The 17,415-nt window shown below is 41.1% G+C and overlaps 1 protein-coding gene across 5 annotated transcripts in view; it reads left to right on the top strand.

Annotated features, from left to right (window-relative positions):
* The window catches only part of FILIP1 (filamin A interacting protein 1), a 102,713-nt gene that overhangs the window by 63,271 nt on the left and 22,027 nt on the right, over positions 1-17,415 (top strand). Inside the window, exon 1 of one of the 5 annotated variants that reach the window (XM_048297594.1) lies at positions 14,856-14,976. The exons of 3 other annotated variants lie outside the window; for them this stretch is intronic. The gene's annotated coding sequence lies outside the window, so the exon portion shown is untranslated. Of the gene's footprint in view, positions 1-14,855; positions 14,977-15,117; positions 15,325-17,415 lie in introns of those variants that run through there. One more of the 5 variants, XM_048297595.1, reaches the window with a different exon arrangement.

The raw sequence follows: 17,415 nt of genomic DNA, 5'->3' as shown, positions 1-17,415 counted from the left end.
AAACTGTTTAGTGTATTTCCTGAACTCAGTTCAGCGCCAGCTTTGAGTAGGTGGCACATGAGCTACAGTGACCATATTTCCTGGTTTAATAAGTTTTGGTTTTTTTCTGTCTTTACTTTCCTGGGTTGGCTGGCAAACTTTAAGGAACAAAAATGCTTCTGCACCTTGGCAAATTGATTCTTATAGTAGAAAATGAAAAATGTAAATATACATTTTAAGAAATAAAAAATGTTGTATTTTCAAGTAAGTACCAACTTCACATAGGATTCTCATAGGTGAAATTTTGTCTCTATGCTGAATATCCATGTATGTGTGGACATGCAGCCACTAAAATGCTACAAAAGTGGTATTAAAATACCATTTACATTTGTCTTTACATTTTTACAGTCACATTAACTTGACAATTGTTGCCTTCTTATTATTCCCTCTCAATTTGTGAAGGCCACTAAACAGTCTACAATTATGACCTGGGTTGAATTGACTTCCTTTAATGAAGTGATTAAAGAGCTTTTTATCTTAATGCAAGGAGTGCGGTATCCTACCACTGCCAAGATATCAAGTCCCCTATCTGTATTTTCTCTTACCCTTCCTGCTCTCTCAAACTTCAAGTTTTCTACATTCTACAATTTTTGGAAAAACAGCAATAAGAAAAGGAAAATTTGAATTTGAATTTCTCTTGAAAACAGATCTTTAACAGCAACTAAATCCACTGGCTTTAGTCACCAGTGTCTTTGTAGTGGTGGCTGCAGGGGAATAATTGCAATGCTGAAGCCCTTTTGATTTATGTTGAGTAACACCAGAAATCTGATGTTTGCTATTTAATCCACTTTGTTTGTGTATGACACTAATTTGTATCAAGTTAGTAGTGACCAAGCAGAGAGAACATGGCATGTAGCTAAACATAGAAAACCAAGATACATGTACCTCCCTCTTCAGGGCCTCCTCTCAGATCACTTACAGAGCAGATTAGCAAAATCAGGACGGGCTGGAAACCACTCATTAGCATAAAGTCTTAAACGATCTCAACTTCTTACCTTTGTTTTCTGAGTGTACATGAAACTGAGACTGCACCCACATCTTTGTAGGTAATAAAACCTAGAAGTAGTATTTTTTGAGGGCTATATTCACAAAGAAAGAGAGGGTGATAGGATGACTTCTTAGGAAAGCCCCAAAGTGGCAATAGATTTTGTCAAAAAGAAAGAGTTTGAAGTGGAAAAATTAAGTTGCAACAGATTAAAGCATACAAGAAACTCATACTCAGTCTGCATATTGGGACAGAGAACTGACCTGCCCAAAGGCATTTTTAAGGTCCTGCATAGGCATTCTTGTTTTATAAGTACCACTATACATATAATTCATTTTACTGTGGTGCTTTGAGGGTTATTTTATTAAGAGCTGAACAGACTTGTAGTTTCCATGAAAACGAAAAGGGACACAGAGCTGAACTTTGCCCGTCAGCCACTCTGCTGCACTCGCAGTTGTAATGTTAATGAGACAGGGTGAGCCAGAGGAAGAACAGTGCTGCAGGATGGCCATCTCACAGGAGTCTGTTACAACGAGAGAAGTAATAACTTCTGTCCTGGATCTAAGTAATTTCAGTAATTTCTCTCCTCACACTATTTTATCAATCTTTCCTAAACATTATTGTCTACATCAACTTTCACAGGCCACATCTGCTTTTGCCGTCTCGTGAAAGTTTGAACAAAGTGAAAAGGGAATTCTTTAAGAGCAGAAATATGCCTCAGTTCTAATGTATGTCTAACACTCTCTTAATGTATTTACTTTGGAATAATTTTTTACATGCACTTTTATACATTATCTCTAATCCATCTACAACAACATGATATGAAAACAAACAGTTCCTATGGGTGACTAATTATTAGATCAGCCTCACACAGGAAGGAAGTAACAGGAAAACACGATTTGTCAAGAATAATGACGCATGAAAAGTATAAAAAAGAGAAAATTGTGCACTGGGATATTAAAAATGTAGACAGCTAGGGGCAGGGGGCAGGTAAATGGAGAAGGCTAAAGGGCCTCACTGTTGGCATTGGCTCTGCAAGACCAAGTGCAACTGACCTGAAGAAAGATTGTGGAAAAGGGTGGCATGTTACAGGAAAAGAGTAGTGATGACCATTTGCCAGGTGGAGATGAAAGAAATATGGTACTTTTAGTGGAAAGTGCTTCTACAGACATGGTGGCTGAAGTGTTTTGCAATTTTCCCTATAGTATGCTATAATAGTATTTAATGATATTTGAAATTATGGGCAGTATTTTCTATTTTTCTATGCAATCAAATTTCCCTTTTCAATGCTTGCCCACCTCAGCTGCTGTTCCTCTAACATCAAGTTGTCCTTGGGCATCTCTGATCCCAGGGAATGCAAAAGCAGACATCTTCCTGGAGCCTCCTGAGGAGGCTGAGGGATATGGAGAAGAGCCCCCAGGCCCCCTCAAAGACTTGGATGACAGATGGTGGTTGTAAGGAGTCTCTGGTCTTACAGGTGGAGAATGAAGGGTCTGGTCAGAACTGCATTGACTTGCAGTGGGCACTTGGAGACCAGGCATCAGCAGACCAGGCATAAGCAGCCTCAGGGATAAAATTAGTCTTCCCAGCACAGGCACCCTCATGACTTCAACTGTGTTTTGAAGACGGAGCTGGTGGTGTGACTTTGGGCTGAGCTGGGCACAGCTAAACCAGTTATTGGTACTTCACTACCCCAAAAATTCTTGTGTTAAGCAGGCTTAACATGAAATTGTACTTGTCTGTTCTCTGTGCTGCTTGGTCCCAGCCTTCTTGCCTTCCCTTTTAGGGAACTGGGGGCAGGGTGGGGGGAAATCTTCAGTTTATCAATTATACACTTTTCCATTTGATCAGCAGGGCTTTTTTTTGGTGGAAAAGGGTCGAGATCTTTGTAATGTCAGCACTTCTTTGATGTTTTGATCGACCTAGGAGATGAGTTTTAAAATGCTGACATTTTTAGTGGTGCTAATCTCTGAAAAATTTTTCATGTGCCCTTCTTTTAATCCTGGTGGTTGACAGCACATTTTGCTGCTATTAAGAGCACTGGAAAGCTCCCATTGATTTTAACGGTTCAGGAAGAGGCTTGCGGTGAGGACCACTGAGCCAGTCCTGCCATCCAGGACAGATAGAAGAAATAGCCTGAAAGCCTGCAAAAATTGGGGGGGGGGGGGGGGGGAATTCTTTTATATGCATGGGATGTGGGTTGCCGAATAGAGGGTGTGATGTGGCAGAAAGGCTTTGTTGGAGCTCTGTTATGGGGGATCCATGTGACTGCCTTGTGAATAATTTGATCATTTCCAGCATGATCTCTGAGACTGCTGAGAGTCTGTCACCCCACTACACAATGGATCAGTAAATATACACCCAGTATCTCAGTGTTATCTGTGCTAAAGGATAGATATTATGTTTTATTGTAAGGCTTCACTGAAGTGATGAGGCTTTAATATTGGTTCTTGCTTTCCTCAGTGCTTCAAATTATTCTTTACAACCACTGCCAGTGTTCTCAGTGCTCTGAAGCATTTCATGTTTTCCTCAACGGCAAGGCTGAGGATTCAGTCTGTACTTCCTAAGCATTGCCCTGATAAATCTGGTTTTAGTTAAACCCTCTTTTTGAAGTACATGGCCATAATTAGATCTGCCTAGAGGAGACAGCAAGACTGTGACCCCAGATCTTTCCTCCACAAAGTTCCCTTTCAGTCTTCACGTAAAATTGTCTCCTCTTTGCCTCCCCCATCACAGCACCCCCAGCAAGGAATGCACTGGCAAGTCCCTCGGAGGTCTGTGATAATACATTCCTCTCAGCTTCAGTCATGCTGGCACCGAGATGCTCTTGGCTGCTCTGCTGGTGATGTAATTCTGGGCCCACATCACCTGCAAAGGAAACTGATCTGTGAGCAATAAAGCACACAGCACTCTTGAAACAAAAATGGGAGTGTTGATGTTAACAAGATTTTAAACTCCCTTTCTTCCCCTTCTTGCATTTCTGCTTTTATTATCAAAGTTTCCCTTCTCCCTTTTCCCACGAGACGGCAGCACCAAGCCTTTCATTGGGAAGGGCTTGCCTTTTTGTTTCCCTGTATTTCATGGACCCAAGCAAGTGTAAAGGCTGGAGTGTGATACAGCTTGGAGATTTTGTGTGTGTTGCCTTTCCAGTTTGTGTTTTCCCTCAATTTTTATGAAGATTGTAAAATAAAGGAGCTGGAGGGAAGACAGCAGGGCAGAGTATCCATCAGTCAGTTACTTGTTTAGAGAACAATCGAGCCAAAAATTTGAAGTGTTCAGGACTTATAAACCTCGGTGATTTACCACCATAAAGCCAAATTCTGTGGTAAGAAGAGGCCCATATAGAAATATTGGGGTGAGGTACACGATCCAAACATATAACACAGATTTTGGCCTGTAACTGTAATCTGTTGGTGATTCCTCTAATGTCTGGAAATTAAGTTACTTTACAGAAAGATTTTTGTTATCTTCTTTTTTTTTCCCCCCAAGAGTTCTTAGCCATATTTGTACTCTGGCTTTTTTTCGCGTATGGTGATTGTTTCTGTGTCCTGTTTTCCAAATTGTGACCAAAAAAAAGGAAAAGCCATCCCAATGGGACTTCACCATTGCCTACAGCGGTTACTCATCTTACCGCACATTACTGGCCTTAGTAGAGCACTGAGTCACTCTCTGTCTACTTTTCAAAAAGAGCATCTCTAAACTTTTAATATTATAATGTAGAAGACAAGGGCAGCAGTGCATTTTTATTCTTTTCTTTCAGGCCGACATGCTATTGGTATGGTTTGGAAAAGCTGGTTATTTTCTGTCAATGTAATATATTCACAGGATCACAGATCAGAAATTCTGTGGTAGTCTATTAAAAGAAATGAATTAAAAAACCTGGCAATGACAAATACAATTTCTGCACAGTTAAGTAAATCTGAAGGTCATCCATTTTTCAGGTCCTGTTTTACAGCTCTAGCTGACAGCAAGGCAGCGACAGCTCAAAGTTTATGTTTTAACTAATGAATCTGGTCCCAACTTCCAACAAAATGGTTCCAAAGGTAATTTGAAAATGAGAGAACAAACAGTAACATCTGACTGTGGAGTAACAATATGAAAGTATTGCAAGTCTTACACAATGTGAGCTGGGACTAATCCAAATCCATCTCTTTACACTTGGATAGTCCTCAAAACTGTCCAGTCTTTCAGTCACTTCTGGGATTATATAAAATGGCATCATGTGTTGTTTCAGCTACTCCTCCAAAATTTTTTCTAAGTAGGCATCAGCTTCACAGCCCTTAAGAGAGAATTATTATACAAAACTATATGTACTTCATTATTCCTAGCAAGTTTGCTTGCTAAAATCATCAATTCAAATGCTCCCAGGGCCAGACAGGGGGAAAAAATTACTTCATTCAAAATCTACTCACGAACTCAATCTCTGTCCAGGGTGCAATAGGTAACAATTTCAACATTTAAGAGGCCTTTGGCATGTTTCAGAGTTATTATACTACTGAAATAAATACCAGTTCACAGCTCTACTGAGGCCATCTTTTTAAGTTGTCATTTTTTTAGGCAAAGAAAACAAGAATTGAATCAGGGTCATGTAGGGAAAATTGCTTCCTCATTCAGAAAGATTAGAAACAGGTTTCAGTTGAAATGCCAGGTTTCAGTGAATTTCTAAAAAAATTAAACAGATACCACTTATTTACAAGTATAAATATATGATAATAGGCATTCATTGAACGTGTTGGATATTTGCTTTATGTTTAAATTAAAGTTTACCTGCGCAGAGATGCACAGACTAATTAGTGAGGTGTATGACCTACTGCCCTAATGCCCTGCTAATATCCAAGACCTGTAATGCATGGTCTGATAACTTCCATTTGTACGAAGAACCTCAAGACATCATCTGACTAGGGGGGTTATTCTGAATCAGTGAGCCTATATGGAAGCTTTCTTAACCCTAGACAGATGTAATATTTTTTACATCTTCGTTCCCCAAAAGGGTGCTAAATTGTGCATTTCTTCTCATTCCTCAATCTCCAGCAGCAATGGAGATTAGCAATAATGAGTTTCATATTTGCATCATTTCAGTTTTCATTTGTTTTTAAGGCTTATATGTGAAGAAATCTTAAAGCAGAAATAAAAAAATTAGGGGGTGCAAATGAAGCATTCTTGTGAAATTTGCCATGGCCTGTTCAAATGTGCAGGGAGAGAAATGCAGAATGTATAATTCACCACATATTTGTAAGGTACCTGAGTAGGTGCCTGATTATAATATTGTGCTGCCATAGTTAGTATTTCAACTAACTTTTTAAAAACTCATTAAGACATACCCTTTTGAGTGTAAGACTGTTATTAATGTCAACAAAGAAAATCTGGTGACCTAATTCACAAGACCAGCTAGTCAAAAAAACATATCAAATAACCCTGTGATTATGCCACTCACCTGGACCATGGCAGACGTTCAATCCTTCTGTCAACTTGTTGGGACCTGAATACACCTCTCAGAGGAGGCCCCCCTGGTCACATCACTGTTTCCTTGGGGTGTCTGTTCCCATTCTTCCTGGGAAAAATTGTTCTACTTTTACAAGTTACTTACATAATTTTAGGTTCTTTTCACCAAAGAGGTGAAAATTCTTGTAGGTCAGTGTCTGAGTATTCAAATTTCCCAGACAGAGGAATCCACTGGTCCAGGCAGATCACTTCTGAAAAAGGGACGATTTTTCACTTGTTGGTTTAGTGAATTGGGCCAAGATAAAGTCCTCTCTATCCCCTGCTTTTCTTAAAATGATAAAAATGGAAATGAAATTACTGATCTGAAACAAACAAATGTTTCACTGAAATCCACATGAAACATTTTTTTCACTTGAATGAGAGACAAAAATTAAGCTTTTTAAAATATTTTTTTAAGTTTTTGGTTTAGCTCTGAAATTGAAAAATCAGTTACACAGCTCTGTTATGCAGTTGCTTATGTTAGGGAATGATTAATAGTAACGTAGCTGAATATGTAATGCCTTAATGAGGAAAGATACAGAAATGAGCAGAAAATGAGGCTAAATTATAGCAGAATGACAGCAATGGTTTTCTGATGATAGCAATTATGTCATAGCTGAAAAAGTATCTCTTGGTGACAAGTATATATATCATAGAAAAAAAGTTCCTGTAATTCCATTTAAAAAGTTTATTTTCAGAGAAACCAGAAAGGCATAGATGTATTCTCTTTCATCATTTGAATGTCAGGCTTTTCCTAGGTGACTTAACTTGTTTTAAAATGATGCATAGCTTTCAACATTTTTTTCATTTTGAAAATTACTGCCTGGGATACAGCCCTGGTTTCCAGAACCAGCAGGGGCAGAGCAGTGCCCGTAGCAGTGACAGGCAGGCGGGCGGTGTGGAGGACAGCTCATGTGACATGGGCACAGCTAATCCTGCAATAGAGGAGAGTCTGTCCTGGTTTGACTGGCTCATGTCCTCACCTGACAGAACAAGTGCTGTTGGTCCAACTTGCTTTCAGTTGCAAGCACCATTGCCTAGTGCCCACCATTAGCACACCATGCATTCTACATCCATCTACTTCAGGTCTTAGGAAATAATTAATCCTGATGCTGGATTTTATGAGCACAAAGCTGGCATTGTTACAATTCCTTTGAAGTCAGTAGAGCACTTCTTGATTAATGGGATTAATGAGAATCAGAGTAGGAACTCTGAAATGTGTGTATGCTTGTACCTGTAGAAGTCTACACATGCATATATAAATGTATTACATACAGCAGTTTCTTGGGTGGAATTACAGCTTCTGCATGGGAGTCTGCGCTCCAGAAAATTAACCCGTCAACAATACATATTTCCCAAAAGATTATATTTTTATATAACTCCTATATGCATTTCAGCTCATCATAGTAATCATAACAATAGTAATAACAACAACAATAATAATAATAAACCATAATAGTAATAGTAACAACAATAACAACAGTAGTTTTAACGACTATAATTTTTTACATAATTTCCACAGCCAAATTATGCCTTTGTGTTTTGAATTATTTTTGGTCAGTATTACCTATTGATTCTACAAAGGAGGCTGTAAACTTTTGCCTCCTTGCACATGAGGTATCATCTGCACTTATGTCACTATAAGATTTCAAAAAATAATAGTGATTTGTAAAAGGGGATGCTCAGTGGAAGGCAACAGCTAATGACTGAATACCTGATTAGAGAACAACAGGGCCAGATTGCATAAGCCCTGCTGTTATTCAGAGGGCAACACAGACATGGAAGAAAGAAATTTTAAGGCAAAGGCAAGCACAGCACCTTCTAATTCACACTTACTGCATGAAACTGACCCAATTTCTCCTTGGTTGCTCTCCATCTCAGAACCTGAGTTTTCCCTGTCCTTTTTTTTTTTTGCTATTCATATACTCAGTAGACTACAGTCAGGACATGATCTTGGAAAGGGGTAGTGCAAACTAGAATTATTTCACACTGAGGAGAGAACTAAAACTACACATGCCGTTTTTGTGGCAAGTGATACACAGGGGCTGGTGCAAGTAAGTGTTTCTTTGAATGGAAGCACTGACAGCTCCTATTCTTGTGCAATGACTGTGCTCAGCCCATGTCTCTCTTGTCCTCAGAACAAGGCCCCTGCTTTTAAAGACATGTATTTAATAAGGCCCAAATAACCTCAGGTGAAGAATGATGTTCGGTTCAGGCAAGATGATGGGACTACCCATCATCAGTGCATCATCTATCAGTGCAACAGCAAATTTGGGCAACCAAAATGAAGATCTGCTCAAAAATCGATGCCTGTGAACATTCAAATTTATACATGAATTGGTTGGTTTTTTTGGTTTGGGTTTGGGTGGGGTTATTTTTGGGTTTTTTTTTTGTTTTCTTTATCTTTTCATTTTAAAATTCTTCATTGATTGCATTCCAGATATCGGTGGGAGTATTTTTTGGATTCTGATCTAAGCGACTAGAAGTAAAAGGTTAAAATAGAAGGCTCAAACCTTGAGTGAGTCTAGGCCCTGTGTGTTGGCTGGGGAGGGGTGCAGTGAGGACAGACTCTTCTCTAATTGCCTCTCAACAGGCACAAATGTAACGCAATCAGCAAACCTAAGAATTGCATGAGCTGTAGTAAATAGCTATGTGGTAATCAAAAAGCTTTGTGTAGGTGTAGGGGGCTTTATTTGGTGGTTTATCACAGTTGTGATGGTTTGTTCTTTCTTTTTTTTCTTTTTTTTTTTTTTCCTGAGGGGAGAGGTGCCCATTTTTGCTGCACCTCCAGAACACAGGCAAAAAGCACTAGCAAAAGTGGGGTTGTGGGATGGATGTGGTGGGCAGACGTGTGCTCCTTTGTGTTCAGGGCAAGAGCTGAGGGTCTTGGCATGAAAATTAATGGAAATACCTTCACAGCCTTTCAGACTGAGAGTTGGGACATGGCATATTACGATGTGGTGTGACAGCCAGGATTACTCAATGCTGATACTAAAATCTATCAGTCCCTCTTTAGATCATAAAAGCAGCTGCTGGCTGCTCTTTTACAGCATTTGAAAATTTTTCTGAGGATTCATTATTTGCTAAATCATTGATATGACACTCACAGAAAGTAATTTAAAAATCAAGAAGGAATCTTCATAAGATTATTTATTTTTCTTTGCTTTCATAGGTGTGTATTGTATTCTTCTTATGTCATTGTGACCAAGGTGGCCAAATATGATATGAACAAGTACACACAAAGGCTGTATTTCTAAAAAAGTCTCAGACCCAGCATTGACAGAGATGAGTTTTTATATTGACTCCACTTGAATAGTTACTTGCTCTCAAGATGCATTGCTGTCATACAGCTGTGTGAGCTTTGCCATGCTTGACTAGCCCAGTGCATGCAATTATATTAATGATGCTATTTCCTAAATCCAGATTTTAAACTTTGTCACTCTTCTTCTTGGTACACTTTCCGATGTTTGCGACCCTCTCGTGGTGACTCCAGACACCATCACTTGTATTGTTTGGTATTAAAATGAATCATGAATTCTTTGGATTCTGTTTTCTCTCGTTTTTCCTGCCCACTAGTTTTACTCACTCTATCAAATACTATATTTCAGTGGTGTATGAAATGGGAAGCAGTGAGGTAGAGAACCTTTAGTTTTAGGTGTAGGACTCAGGTACCTTTCAATCCCAGTCAGTCACTGATTACCTTGCTTGAAGGAAGGGTCAGTGAGAAGAAGCACAAAAAAGAAAAGGAAGTCCAGAAAAGGTCAGCAGGAGTGCGAGCAATGGGGCAAGAACTGAACTGATGGACCTGGACCATAAAGGATGAGAAATAGCAAAGACACAGGGTTAGGCCAACAGAACAAAAGCAACAGAAAGGAGAAAATCAGTCAAGCTTAATTTCACATCCTAGACCCAGCTGGAGCAAAAGAGGCCAAGACACTCCCAAAAGACTAATTCTCCCTGGATAAACTGAGAACAGGCATGGTTCACCTTGCTTTTAAAGCCTTGAGCTCACTCTTCTACCTAATTTTTCCCCATGAACACCTAGCACATCAAAAGCAAGTAATTTAGAAAAACAAGGGTGGAGCCCAGAGCAGGTAGACAGCGTTAGTGAGGTGCTCTGACTGAGCACAGGCAGGTGAAGCAGCCAGCACTAACAACAGTAGGTGCACAGAGGGCAGCAAGTGGCATCCTGCCAAGTGCACTTGTCTAAGATCCTGGACACCTTTTCCCCTGGCTCCCAAGGCGCTCTTGTTGAAGGGCCACAAGAGGCTCTTATGAGACTCCTGGTGCTTATTCACAAAATATGACCAAATCATACTATGAAACAATAACCGTGACATAGACAGGTCCTGCTTCAGCTGTAATCACTTTTACTTAAAACCATCCCAGCAGTATTGGAGATGCTGAGCTTTCCAGCTATCAAAAGGATATACACAAGTGCTAAGAAAGCAGAAAACCAAAAGGAAGGGGGTAGAGTGCAACAGGAAAAAAAAAACAAACCCACAGAAATGCTTTTGTTAAACTTTTGAATCATCTTTCCACAAAAGGCAGCAGATCCCAACGTAGGGTGATTTTCATGCTGTAAAGAGAAAAATAATTTAAAACCTAGGCAGCATGACTTATTTAGAAAGATCTGAGGAGTAATAAAAAAGCCTGTGTGCAAACGTGTGTGTGCGCGCACGGTTTCTTTAACAGCTGCATGGAACAACCTGTTTTAAATAAGAACAAAGGTGAACAAAGCCAGTTGTCAGTGCAGCTCACCAAATGAAGTTTTTTAATGTGCATGACGTATGCCATATAAAATGTATTGCCTGAGATAGCACAGAGTCCAACTTGAAGTCTTTTTCTCAGGCTTTTCTTACAAAGTCATGTTTCAAGAATTTACAGCATTTATCTTCATTATTTATTTCTCTCTCTCCAAAAGGCCCAATGGATCACCTTGCTCACTACATCTTCAGCAACAAATTAAAATCAGCCTCTTCCCTCCCTAAATATTCAAAATTTTCTTGTTCTATCAAGATGACACTGAATCAATTTGTATCTGTTGCAGTCAGGGTAGACAACTGGCTAAGTAGAAAGTGGAGGTCAGATCTGACTTACCAAATGAGTTTGACTTAGCCAAGAGAAGGGAAGAAAAGCAAAACAAAATAATGATGGAGATTTTCAGTGCTTTGAAGCTTTTATGAACAAAAAATAAAAAAGTCTGGCAAGCACACAGTGTACCTTTTCATGTATGTAAGTAAACACAAATTTAGGAAAGCTTTGCTTTGCAGAAACAGAAATATTTGGGCTTTTTGTAACATGTTAGAGAACTTGGAGAGAGTTGCAAGCTCTCTGCCTTCACTATAAATGTTACATGTGTTTCTGCACTGAAGGTAAAGAGAGCAGGGCAGTCTTTTGGAAAGGTTACAAAGCTCTGTTTACAGAGAATTTTATAATCAGGTAATAATTTGTTACAAGTCTCTAAGATCCACAAGGGGAATCTATTGCTATGCATAGTTTAGGGAATTTTTAAAGAGAGCAGCTTATCAAAGAAATGTGTAGTCTATTAGCACATCATTAAATTTTTAAACCAATTCCATTTTTGCTTCCCAGTTACTCTCCTCTATAGCAGACAATTGTGCCAGATGCAAAGTATCATTTCTGACTTTCAGAGATGAGTTGAAATTTGGGATTCCTATCTATTCCCTCTGCTGCTTTTATTTCTCGTTGTTTTTCTTATCTGGTCTCACAATGTTGCAAGTGTTGCTTTACTCAGGAATGCGTTTCTCGGAATACTTCATCCCAATGAAAGCATGAACAAAAAAATTCATGACCAAGTTAAATTTTCCCAGCCTTTGATGTGACTTAAAGTTGATGGTACTCTTGAGAAATAACAACATATAGAGCAAGTTTGTATTTTTATATAGACACATAATGTGATTTCTGTACAGCAAGAAAAAAGCTGTAAATATTAAAGGCCAGATTGACCTTAGCTGTGACATCCTACCTGATATCCCCTGTAGCTCTGGTACCAGTGTAGTGATGGGTACCCGGAGTAGTTGAAATGGTGGTGGAGAATACTTTAATTGTGAAGTCTTATGGTTGTACAGACTTAACTACTGCAGATGTGCAGGCTCACCACTACCACACTGCGTTTTCTCTAACATCCTCTTGACCTCCCTGAACTTTCTGCTCACAGCTGAGCCCATGAAAACACAGATGAGGGCAGATGTGCCGCTTGCAGTTCCAGCCTGGCCCAAGTGTGGCAATACAGACAAAAGAACAGCCAAGGCAGCCCCCCTAGAAGGGCTGTTGATTTGGGAGAAGTGGGGGTTAGAAATAGAGTGCAGCGGTGAGGAGAGCCTGGGACTCCGAAGCGGGTGCAGCGGGACTGGGACAAGCTGTGCCATGAGCTCTAAGCCCAGAGCCAGCTGGGATGGGGGGTGTGAACAGATACCCTTCTGCAGAGCCAGCAGCGCTGGTGGAACAGAGCCTTGCTCTCGGCTGCTGATCACAGCCAAACCCATCTCTCAGCAGATAGTTTTGAAACTTGCTTGCGAAGTGCTCTATGCCTTTCTAGTATCAAACTGCCTCGAGGCTGACACCCTGCTATTGCCATAAATTATTTTGTTAACTTAGAGTGCAGGCTTTTATGCAGGCAATATAAAGGATCTAAACTCTTCTAACATCTCCTAAAGTGCCCGTATAATGCCACAACATTAAATTTCAATGGTCACTATCTTAGTGTTTGCCATTGTATATGCAATTTCCTCTTTTTAAAGAATATTTAGCTCTACCAAACAATTGTTGGGATTGCAAAGGACACAGCAAGTATAATAAGCAGAACACTTGTCTGTCCAATGCATGTGATATTTGTAATCGCACGATCAAACATATTTTGTACAGTATTTCCAGTGTTTCTGACACTGGAAAAACAGAAACATAGCAAGATGCATCAGCTTTGCACACGGGAAGCAACAATCTCTCTATAGAACCTCAACTTCATCTTTTGCAACGTGTTTAGTAAATGAGGTAAAGGAATATGAAATGGGAGAGAATGATTAAGACTAGTATAGAGTTCCCTGGAAAATGTGACTCTACTGTTGCGTTGGTGTGACGGATTTCCTGCATGGTGCTAGTTAAGTCACGGGATGCTCATTTGCATGGGCTGTGAATGTTTTTCACTGTGAGAATGGCTCTCATTTTGGGGAGCATATTGGATCTGGGCTCAGATGTCCAGGAGTCTGGAGCATCCATTCCTGGGCACAGGCAGATGGGATTGTGATCTGCACGCACCACCCATCCTGCAGCACTCTGAAACACACATCTAATGGACCCCAGAGCAGGTGTCCCAAGCAAAAACTTGGTCCCTTTGTGCTTCTACCTCCCACACAGAAATTAATAATTTTGCTCTCAGCAGAGTCTGAAGAGGGTGAGGTAAATAACGTCTTGAATAAAAAGCATAAAATCAGTCTCTAAGCACCTGCTTTTCAAATGAGCTCTGTCCAGCCTGTGTGCTGAATGAGGCTCCTAAGGAAAAGTAATGAAAGAACATGAAATTAGATAGTTTCTCAAAAATGTAAACACACATTGATCCATTTTTAGTGGATAACAATATTTGAAATTATATGCTTTCAGTGTTTTTGGCTATTAAAGCTTCCTAAGAAAGGTGGAAGGTCAACGGGAAGGAAAGAGGAAAGCAAAGGCAAAAGAGAAGGAGAAAGAGAAAGGGAAGGGGAGATGTTTTCCTAGTTCCCCTCACGAAGTCTGAAAAGGTGCTTGTGAGCAATCCAGGGAATCATCAGGGAAGTAGAAGGAATCCCCAAATTCTTTTATGCTGTTTTGGGAACAAAAGGCCTGGTTTAGGACTTCTTTAAAGCAGAGAGCTAGCAGAATGGTGCTTTTCAGACCTCACCAGACTTGGTTAGGCTCGCTACTATGCATGGATTTTCAAAAACAAACACGCCCGTATACTAAATCCCCAGGGGATTTTCTTCATGTATTCATGCCTTTATCATCCGATCTTAAGATCAGCCAGCGCGTACCAACAGTAGTACTTGCACTTCAAACACCGGGAAGACAAGGGGAAAGCAACAGGAACTTTTGTTGAGCCAGAAGAATGAATCGGCAGCTGGGACTTGGAAGCATCGCTTCGTGCATCCCAGTCCAGTTAAGCAAAAGCAACTCCCAGGGGTTCTCTGCGATCAAATTATTACTTCTTAATCGCTCACCTATGAACTGTACCTATAACGAGCCCAGAGGGGCTGTCAATAATAAACCCCGGGAGCGCGGAGGCAGAGGGACCCTCGGCGGTCCTGCCCCGGCCCGGCGGCTCCACCCCCGCCCGCCCGGGGAGCGCGGAGCGCAGCCTCACCTGGCAGCAGCGGCACGGCGCTTCCCCGGCGGCGGCGCGGAGCCGGCTCCCGGCATTTCCCTCCTTGGTTGCTGGTTGCTTGAAAAAAAGAGAAAAAAATACGTCTAGGTACAAGGTAAGAGAATTTTTTTTTTTATTGTATTTTTAATTTGAGCGCCGCTAATTGCTGTGTACATGCGCAATTCGCTGGTTCAGTGAGCGCACCGGGCATTGGCGTAGGCGCGGGCGGGAGGGAGCGAGGCTGGAGTGTGCGGGGAGCGGACGCGCCGGGATGCTCGGCGGCCCCGGCTCCAGGCGGGCTGGACGGAGCAGGACAGCGCTGAGGGGCCGGGCCGGCCCCCGGGCAGATGTAGCGTTGGGCTGGAGCCTTGGAAGGTGCACCTGGTGGGGCTGTGCTGTGCGGCTTCCCCTCCCGGGCAGCGCACCGAGGGGTCAGGGAAGGATAACCGCAGCCCGGAGACAGGTTTGGTAATTCTCATCTCTCAGCTGAGCGCTGCTTCGCCTTCGCTCTCAGATACTGTGTGCCTGCTTTCTGTGCATCACCCCTCCCTTCTTCTGACCTCCGGAATTAATGTGGGTACCTTAACTGGGGGGCTCTGAAAAAATGCCTGTCCGGTTGTGATATTGTTTTGTTGTCTGAAAGGATGTCGGTCGGGTTTTGTTCTTAAAAGATCTTTGGTGCTTTTCTTATGTAAACAGTGTGCTAGAAAGGTGGGGGGGACACTGAATCTAATAAGTGTTCTTATTCCAAAGTACTACGTTTAGTCACTGTTCAGTTGGAGTAAGACACTTTCAACACAAATGAACTATTTCAGTAAACTGGATTTTAATTTTTACAAAATCAGTGTTAGAAGACAAACTGTTGTAGATTACAAGCAATGTGTCCTCCTAAGGAAGAACACATTTCCTTTACTTCCAGTATATTTTGGAACCTATCATGTAGTTTAGAAGTAGCAAGAATATTAATTTGCTTGTTATATGGTTTGATACAATCACTTTCCTAAAGTTAATTCAGCAATGAAGAACATGCACCTTTTTACACTTTGAGTTTGTATATTAGGTGGCCACAAAAAATTGTCTTTAGGTTTACTAGAACCAATGACTTTTATAAACAAGCTTGTATTTGTTTTCAGAGTTGACCCTGAGATAAACTGAACAAGAAATTAGAAAGTTCTGTAGTAAGGTCATTCAAACATTTTTCTCATTCCTTACCTTTAAAATGTAATGGATAGAAAGAGGAAAGCAACACAGATGTGCTTTATTCCTTTTCTTGCTATGGGATCTGATCTCGTTTACATATTTCTTCTCCCAGATGAGATGGATATATGGGAAGTAGTGAAGCTGATGTTTTGAAAGTGTGACCTAATTGCCTAATTTAAGTCTTAGGCCCGATTGTTTTGTTTCCTAGAGAGCCTGACCATCTTTTGGCTCTCTTTGACTTCAGCTGAAGTTTTAAGTACTCAGAACTAGCAAAATTCAGCCTTTGGGTATCTCAGCCTGGCCCCAAACACGGAAGCACTGGGAAGTAGTCCTGACATGTGGAGGATTTCCCAGTGGCTGTAGAAATAATCTTCAAAATCAGCTGTTGTACATTAAACAGGAAAAAAAAAGAGAACTTCTTTATTGAGTTAAACCACCTCTTGCTGGTTTTTGTTGTCCTGGGATTCCAGACTCTCACATCACTTAATGGGCAGCAGCTTTCTAGCTACCACGAGGAAGTTGTCCAGTCTCTCTAACTCTGCATATGCAGTAGCAAACTTTGGGTTTGAAGTGGAAAGATAAGTTTGCGAAGGCATTTGCTTTCCCAGTGGCAATTCCCTTGGGATTGCTGTTTGAGTGGCACAGAAATGCTGTTGGCCCCTCAGGAGGAAGCAGCCTTCTTCAGCTGTCAGTCAGCTGATGAGTGACCAAGTCCTCATTACTTGCCTTAACCCCCACTTACTGGCTATCCACGAAATGGGATAGAAGTCATCACACCTCGTAGCAAGAGACTTTTGGGAATGTAAATGGCAAAATAAGGTACTACAGGAACGGTAAGTCACATGGCTTTGTGCTAGAGCAGCAATGAGGAACTCTGTGGATCTCCAGGCTGTGTATGAACTCAATTTATAAGGTCCTCGAGACCTTACCTGCTTGCCTCCTTCCCATCCTCTTTCTCTTAACTGCTGTTCCTCCTGCTGCCAGTTTTGATAGCAGGAGAAATAGCTCTCCACCTCTCCAGATTGCCCTCTCCATTAGTCCCTCCTTTGAATGCTTCATTAAACACTGGGAGACACCTTGGGAAGCTTGGCTTTGTTTGTTTGCAGAGCAGGGGGCTAAAACAGGCCAACACAGCTGAAATGAGGTGCTGAAATGTTGACGTGTTTGCAAACTATGGGAGCAGTTTATGGCCTTTCAGGGCATCCTCTGGCTTGCCCTGCTTTCCCAGGGTTTCCCTGCATAGATGAGTGCCCATTTCTATGCTAGAGGTGGAAAAGGATGTATGAGTACCTGTGATGTTTTCTCATCTTGATGGAAGTACAAAGAGAAAGGGAGATGCACACACTGGTATAAT

The sequence above is a fragment of the Corvus hawaiiensis genome, chromosome 3, assembly GCF_020740725.1.
Source record: "Corvus hawaiiensis isolate bCorHaw1 chromosome 3, bCorHaw1.pri.cur, whole genome shotgun sequence".
NCBI lineage: Eukaryota > Metazoa > Chordata > Aves > Passeriformes > Corvidae > Corvus > Corvus hawaiiensis.
Note: the sequence above shows the minus strand (reverse complement) of the source record. Positions and strands in the feature narration are given on the sequence as shown.